Source organism: Hydra viridissima, unplaced genomic scaffold, assembly GCF_058129835.1.
Source record: "Hydra viridissima isolate aposymbiotic clone 2 unplaced genomic scaffold, HvirCarnegie_v1 scaffold_10, whole genome shotgun sequence".
Taxonomy (NCBI): Eukaryota; Metazoa; Cnidaria; class Hydrozoa; order Anthoathecata; family Hydridae; genus Hydra; species Hydra viridissima.
The window spans coordinates 2,311,929-2,320,048 of NW_028324309.1; the positions used below are offsets into that span (position 1 = coordinate 2,311,929).

The 8,120-nt window shown below is 33.0% G+C and overlaps 1 pseudogene; it reads right to left on the reverse strand.

Annotated features, from left to right (window-relative positions):
- Nucleotides 1-715: 715 nt before the first annotated feature.
- On the reverse strand, nt 716-2,980 carry LOC149882592 (uncharacterized; annotated as a pseudogene).
- Nucleotides 2,981-8,120: the final 5,140 nt, after the last annotated feature.

Consider the following 8,120-nt stretch of genomic DNA (forward strand, 5'->3'; position numbering starts at 1 on the left):
AAAAGTTAATAAAAACTATTTATAAGAGCTGGTTTAAACTTAGATTGTTTATTGAAAAATAAGTATTTTCAAGAAATACGTTTTGAAAGTAAAATCGACATTTGTGATTTATTTTGCTGCTCCAGTATGCGTACCTTGTCTATCGTTTCTAGGTACTTAAACGTCATTTTCCCTCCTCCATCCCAGTTTCATCCATATTGACTCCAACCATTGCTGAATTTGTGAATAAACTTTAAACGAATGGTACTAGATCGCACTTTAAGTTAGTGGTAGTCGTTCTGGCTGAATTCCTTTTTTGGAAGCTGCCACCATTCTCATATATTTTTGTTTCCTAATTTGTGCTAGCTAAACTTGTTTATTTTTTTCACCTATAGTAATAGTTGAGCTATATTAAACCTCTGCAAAAAAATATGAACGCATAATTAAAAAATAAACAATATTATAAATCAATAAAAAAAAATATGATCATTGTCTTGCATACCTTACATGTTCAAAACCACTTGTAGTCCAACATTAGCCACCTAATCTTGTGTTGGAAAGGAATTTTGAAATACTGTACATAAAGATTGAGCGAACTAACTATTCGATTCAATAAACTTCAGTACAGTTATCTTTCCTTGACCAAAAAGCGCAGAGGTAGTATCACATTCACTCCATTCATGCATAAACAAAAAACATTTTTTCACATGACATGATAAACTTAATGTAATATTCTTTATGGTAATTGTTTCCGTAGTTTTTATCATACCTTTTTAGCTTTGCGGCGCAAAAAAATCTCTCACATGGTTTGATTCCACATGTGAGCCAACATAAAAAGAATGTCTGTATCATCATCTATGATAATGACACATTTTCCATTTTGTAAAAGCTCAATTCCTTTTGTAGCAACGGTTCTGTCAGCGTCTCCTTCGCATTCCGCTACTATATGACCTTTTTCTCTTAGCTTTATTACTAATGCTTTGATCAAAGCAGTTTTGTTATTTCTGTTTGACATTAGTTCAGATTGTTTGCAGTTCACTTGGTTTTTTGGTTGGAATACAATGTTGACAGACTTTCTTGCTCTCCTTTGATGTTCTTGATCTTTGATGGATGATTTGTTACCATCAAAAATAATTAAAGTATGATTACCATACTTTTTTGTAATATAAGTACAATATTGTTCAATAAAGTCTGAATATGTAGCTGGGAAACTCCAAAAAACTCGATGCAACAAAGCTCCGCCGCCAAGAATATAGGTTGTGTAATTATTTGCTTTTAAAGTTGTTGAGTCCTTAATGAGTTCTCTACCAAGCTCTGCTTTGCTTGGTTTCCTCATTAATCCATCATTGAAGAGAGATGTGGGCTCCGGTGTTAATTCATATTCGAAGCAGTCAGTCAAATCTTCAACCCTCTCAATTAAAATGATCTTTGGAACAAAACATTAGGATCTACGTGAAATGCATCGCCATTAACTTTAACAGTTGGCATCAACTTGGATTTTAGATAAAACCGAGCACTTTTGGCATAGTTTATATGCCCTGTTGCGGCAAATAAATTAAGTATCAGCCTAATGGCTTTCAGATGTTCGAGCTAGTTCCCAGTTCTCTCTGCTGTGATGAACATTTTGATAATGCTAATGTATTCAATATATCGCAACCATAGTTTTGCTGTTCTGGATGAATGGGAAAGCTGTATTTTTAAATTTTCAATAAGATTTGTGAATCTTATAACTACACTACTCACTGCAGAGATTTCTGAACCTTATAACTACACTGCTCACTGCTCATTTTTCTCAGAGGTTTTAAGTTGAAGCTATTTTTACTTCAGATTTTTTTTAACCACTCTTTCGAGCAGGTTGAAATAAAATAGAAACCATGAAAAACGAATTAAAAACCGCATCTTTTTTCATTTTTTGACCATTTTTCTAAATACTTAAAGCCTTCAAAAAATGAGAGGGTCCTAAACTTTATATGACTGTATCTTTTGAGCGTCAAAATGTGTTTTGATAAAATTTGAAGTCTAATTACAGTTTATGATGGGGTTCAAGATAATATTTGGTTTGTTTTAAAAAATTACTTTCCCTCAAACTGGGGGATGCAGCGGGCGTTTGTCAAGGGGCATGCAGTGTTGAAGCAGAAATTGAAGTTAATTTTATTTAGTGACTAGTTACAAATGATCTAATATCAAACTAATGGCATAAACACAATAATTAGACAAAATATTCTCAATAAATTACGTCAATTGTCTGATTCTCAATAAATTACGTTAAAATGATTCTGCAAAAAAATGTACAAAATGATTCTGCAAAAAGCAAGATCTCATTCAGAAAATAGAATATGGATATGCTTCTGTTGTGTCAATAAACACAAAAAATGTCTATCTTTGGAGTAGAATGATTCATTGATTCATCTGATCAAAGACTTTGTGGACCTTGGATTCAGTCTGAGCCTAAGTTATCATCCGTCAGGAATATGCGGAAGCTGCAAGACAAACTTATATTTAAAACAGAAAGGTAAAGCCATCAGTATAGCTATGGAGACTTCCTGTATAAATGGTTGTGATCAAGTTAAAAAGTTGGGAAGAATTAAACAAAAAGATGGCAACTGCAACTGTGCTATTTGCAGCCTAGTGCAATGTACTAAAAGTAGTAGTACACTTAATCTTTCTGAATTTACCTACGTAGAATCTAAAAAGATTACATTCGAAAAAAGAAATTCATTTCACTCAGAATGCTGTCAATATGTTGGTACTGGTATTCGACATCCTTGCAGCAAAAAAAAAAAAAAACTGTTCAAAATCTTCACGCCTTAATTACTTCAAAGAATCAAAATCTCGTTGACAGAGTTGTTTCTTGTACGTTAAAAAAGATATCTATTGCTGGTGATTGTAAAAAAATAAAACTTGCAACAGTAGGAAAAGCTCTTCCTGTTAAAGTATACAGAGACCGATCACCTAAAAGGCGAACATAAGTGAAACAATCATAAACTTGAAGATAAACCATGGTCTTCCAAATTGTGCAGTGTTAGGAATAATGAAGGAGATAATAAAAGATGTTGGACGATCTGTATTACGACATATCAGTATTAGATTTTCTACCAAGAAACCAGAAGTACACCGGGGTCAATAAAGTGATTATCTTAGGCATAGTTCGAAAAGTAGAAAGGAATCATCACAATCTGAAAACACTTTTCCAAATCCTTCAACTCAATCAATTAAAGTTTAACTTGGCTTTTGACCTCAAATTCATCAACATCATAATTGGATTGTCAGTAAGTATCTTTTACATTTATATTTTAATTTTAAGTAAGCAGTAACTATAATTTATTTTCTATAATCAAGGGTAACGGTGGAAAATACTCGTGTTGCTATTGTGATGGGTTGATGAATGAAAAAGGAGTTCAAAGGACTTGCGGATCTAGCTAGCACTAGCAGATGAATTCAAAAAATATCAATTTGATTACAAACCTCGTATACAGATGCAATATTATAAAAATGTTACTTATCCATGTCTGTTGGATGAGAAATTTGCTGAAGAAATTATCAACATAATTCCACCACCTGAATATCACATTTATGAATACCATGTTAGTAAAATTATTGATCTCCTCTTCACTGATAAAAATCTGAAGGAGTTTCTTGAAAAGAAAACGGTTATCAGGCAAGACTATTATGGTGGTTGTTTTGATGGACTTAACAGTGCCAAAGTTTTAAGATCATTGGACGAAATGACACTTTATTCTCCAATTGAATATCTGGAATGTATTGAAACCCTGAGGTACTCATTGCTTTTTTAATTTTTTTTTTACACTTCTTAGAACGTTTTTAATTCAATTAGTACAGATAGGGACTATTGACCTACCAGTCTAAATAAAAATAGGAGACACGAATATGTTAATACCACTATTTTCAGCATGTTAATATTTGGTTATATTTTTTTTGATTTAGTAGCTGAATGCTATTTTAGGATAAAACTCGATATATCCTAAAAAGAAAAAAAAACAAGTTTATGGAGTCCATGCTTCACTTAAAAGTATATGTCCATGCTGTATTCGCAATGAAGATTTCACTTGGATGGAAGTTTCACATAATCAGGTTCCATCTCAAGGAGTATCTCGATAGGCAGAAAATCCCACTCGGCATTAAATCAGAACAAACATCTGAAGCAGTGCATAAAAACTTAAACAAGACACTGAAAAGGTTCGCTGTGTATGGGAAAAACGTCCATCACGGTGAAAAGCTAAGAGCTATGGTTGTTGAATACAGCTCAACGAGATTTTAAGAAGATTTTTCAAGAATATATTTAGATTGAAAAAAACACCTATTTCTTTTTCATTTTTGTAACATTACAATTCTTAAAATAAAGTTTGTGGCATTTCATTTGTCTGATTTTGTTATCGGAGATTTATTCATATTTTGTGAGTGTCAGTGGAGATGGAAAATTTGCATTCCTAATAAATTTTTGACAAGAAGATAATCGCAACTATTATTTTGCTAATATTCATTAAAATGATATTTTTTTTGCTAAAAATTACGGCAGTCGGATCACTGAAGCAGGAATACCCTTGAAAAATGACCCTTGCATTAGGGTGTGACAGTTGCCCCTAAAATATTAAATTTTTATCGTAGAGGGCTGTTCATAATTTTAGTATTGCATATTGGTCTAACTAGCATTTATGTAAAATTTCGAGATGATTGTGAAATTTTCGTAGTAGCCCCGACCTTGCAAAGTTTTTTCTTTTTATCATTTTTTATCCAATATATTGTGCAGGGTCCGAACGGCAGTAAAGGGCCTGGAGGCAAGACATAGATAAGGCCCTTATGGTAGCAAAAAATTAAGCACAAAAAAAATTAAACCCTTAATCACTTTAGGGTTTAATTTTGGTTTTTTAGAGATAAGGGTAGAGGATATTTCTAATATTGTTATTCAATAAAATGTGACAAATAATTTAATTCTAGAAATAACAACAGTATTTATTGCATTTATTTACAAAAATGAAGCATATAAACATTATTTATTATTATTATTTATGTCTTTTTGTGTGTTTTACTTGTTCATTTTTATTATAGTTAGGCCCAGGATCTTCGTATCTGGCAGGGGCCAGGGGGAATACCCCAGACCCCCAACCTCTCGACGCTAGTTCGACCCTGATGTTTGTTACTATTGGTTGATGACTTTGAACTGTAACTTGAACTCCTTTCAGAAAAATATTTATATTGATATTTTTTCAGATAAATATTATTATATGTATATAATCATGGATGAAAAAGTACACAAAAATATATGAAATAGTTACTTGGCACCATTCCTGGAGATGATTACAAGAAAGTTAAAGGTTCTAAACAACCAACATAAAGACAAGTATTGTTATGTCTTTTATCAAACCTGAAGGATTTACAATAGGATCAAGCTTTATCTGCAACTATAGAAAATGTGCTCTTACACTATCAGAAAGCCAATATCCTAACTCTAGATGGCAGAAACAATATTGGTAGAGTAATCAAAGATTACTATAAAAAGGAATTCATTAGTTTGATGAAATTGAAAGTTTATAGAAGATGAACCTAGAATAATAAAGTTTAAACCAGAATTGAATTTGACAACGAAATTTTATAAGAACACAGTTCTAAAGGACATGGCTGCTAAGAAAAAGGGGTTAACTAAAGTTGAACAAGACGCAATTGATGTTGATATTGAATTTATAAAAGTATGTTGAATGATGAGTAGCGACATACTCTGGGTTGAATAAAGAAGTCACAGAAAAGACAAAAAGCGAATAAAAAGACAAAAACATCATCTGGAGCAAGAAGAACTAAACCCGTGTAAACGTACTTTTGAAATGATAAATCTTGAACCAGGCACTAGCTCTTGTGGGGATGAGAATATTGAAGAAGTTACCACCATAGCACAAAGTAGGAACACAGAAGATAAGTTAAATATGGCAAAGATATGTTTGCTCCTCATGATATATTGAAAAACCCTGACCTTATTTCTTGCAGTATGCGTAACAACATCTCATCAATCCAACTTAGAGTAATTGTGCATACCCTTGTAGCAACATGTGGGGGTGACATTTACTAGCTATGTCTAAATGCAAGGACAGCCCACCGGTATAGAACCGCCATTGTACCTGAAACAAGTTTGAAGATCAAAGAAAATTGGATGCCATCGCCTATAATGCTTGTGGATTGGGATGGAAAACTTATGGACACTCTTGATTCCAGAGGAACAGATAACCGATTGCAATTCTTGTGTCTGGGGCTGATGGGACAAAGCTCCTTGGCGTTCCTCCACTTCCAAAATCAACTAAAGAAACTGGTAAAGTTCTTGGAGAAATCATATCAAAAGCAACTAAAAAACTTCTTAGAGAATGGAGTTGTGAAGAAAATGTTATTGGTATGGTTTTTGATTTAACATCATGAAATACAGGTAAACTTAATTAATTAAATTTAGAATATATGAATAAAGATCTTACATCTACACTGTAGACGTATGCATTTTCAGGAAAGAGAACTGCTGCATGTATGTCTTTACAGAAGGAATTAGATCGTGCCCTATTCTGGTTTCCTTGTCGAAGGCATGTGGGTGAATTACTTTTAAGTCATTGCTGGGAAGGTTTGAAAGTTAAGACATTAGCTAGTCCAAATACTTTGATCTCTCAAAGATGAGTCTAATTGAATATACCATTGGTGTTTCATTCAATCAATGAAGAGACACATATAATAGTAAAAAGCTACTTTTAAAAATTGGGATGAGTGAACTTGCTCTTTATATTTTTAACTTAAAAGCTAACATTTATTTACTGTCTTTTTCTCTTTTCTTGTTTCAAAAAATATTTTCCTCAACTATCATCAGATGAACAAGCAAAGTATCATTACCCTAATATGATAATTATAAAAGAAGAACGCCAGCAAGAGATGGCTAATTTTTTTCGTGAATCTTTAATACAATCTTTCACTCGAGGTGCTTACAAAGTGCTGGTTTAGCATTGTTTGCTTATAATAACTAAGTGATCTGAACCAAAGAACTTCAAGATGCGCTATCCTGGTGCCCTTCACAAAGCAAGGTGGATGAGTAAACTCCTTTATACTCTAAAGAAAGTGCTTCTGTCTGGACAGATCAAAGAACATTTTCAAAAATCTGAATTTGTTACTAGCAACCAAATAAGAAAATTGGAACGATATGTTGTGTTCAAAGTTTCAGTATATGTGCAGTGGTGGCTTGTTTGTCCTGTACCAGCTAGTGCACCAGTTAATGACTTGATTTTAGTGGAAAACATGGTAAAATTTGCTGAGCATGACTCAGCTTTAGTCGAAAATGCTTGTGTGGCTTTCAGTCGGCACACTTGGTTCATAGCTGAGGAGTTGGTTTCATTGGCTCTGTTCTCATCTATGGTTGCAGTAGAAACTAAAGAGGAAATGAGGAAATCCATTCTTTTCTTTGAAAAGACTTCTGTCATAAAGAGAGTTTAACTTAACTTTGGGGGATATGGCAAGCCCTATCTTACTCCTACCATACAATATGATACTTCTTTAGTTGACCGGATTTATTCAGATTTTTTAGCATTTTTTGTATGCCCTATAAATTCCTCTATGCTCCGGCACATAATTGGATTAATAGGGAAGACTATCAAAAGATGAAGCTAATTGTCAACAAACTTCAGGTGGTAAATGAGGCAGCAGAGCCTGGTGTAAAGATGTGCCATGACTTTCTAGGTGTAACTAGGGATGAGAAGCACTTTCAAGATGTTCTCCAAGTTGTAGAATCTGATAGACAACGGATTCCTTAGCAGCAAAGGCGATTTCGTGCACTAAAAGAGAAATCATGGTTTCTAGTCCAGGAAAACGGCTAATTTCATTTAGATAATTATACCTTACTACGCCATGTAAAAAAAAACTTTTTCATACCAACTTGTACTTTGCATAGCTGTATTTAATATAAGAAAACCGTTTTAATTTTATAAGCTCCACCATGGTATTAAAGTGTAAGAAAAATAGTGATTTTTAGGCTAAATTCCGCATTTTAAATATGACGGTTGTCATTCAATTGTGGATTAATCTTAAAAAAAAAACATTATAAATCTTATTTTTATGACTATATACAATACCAAAATTATGAACAGCCTCATACGACAAAGTTAGGG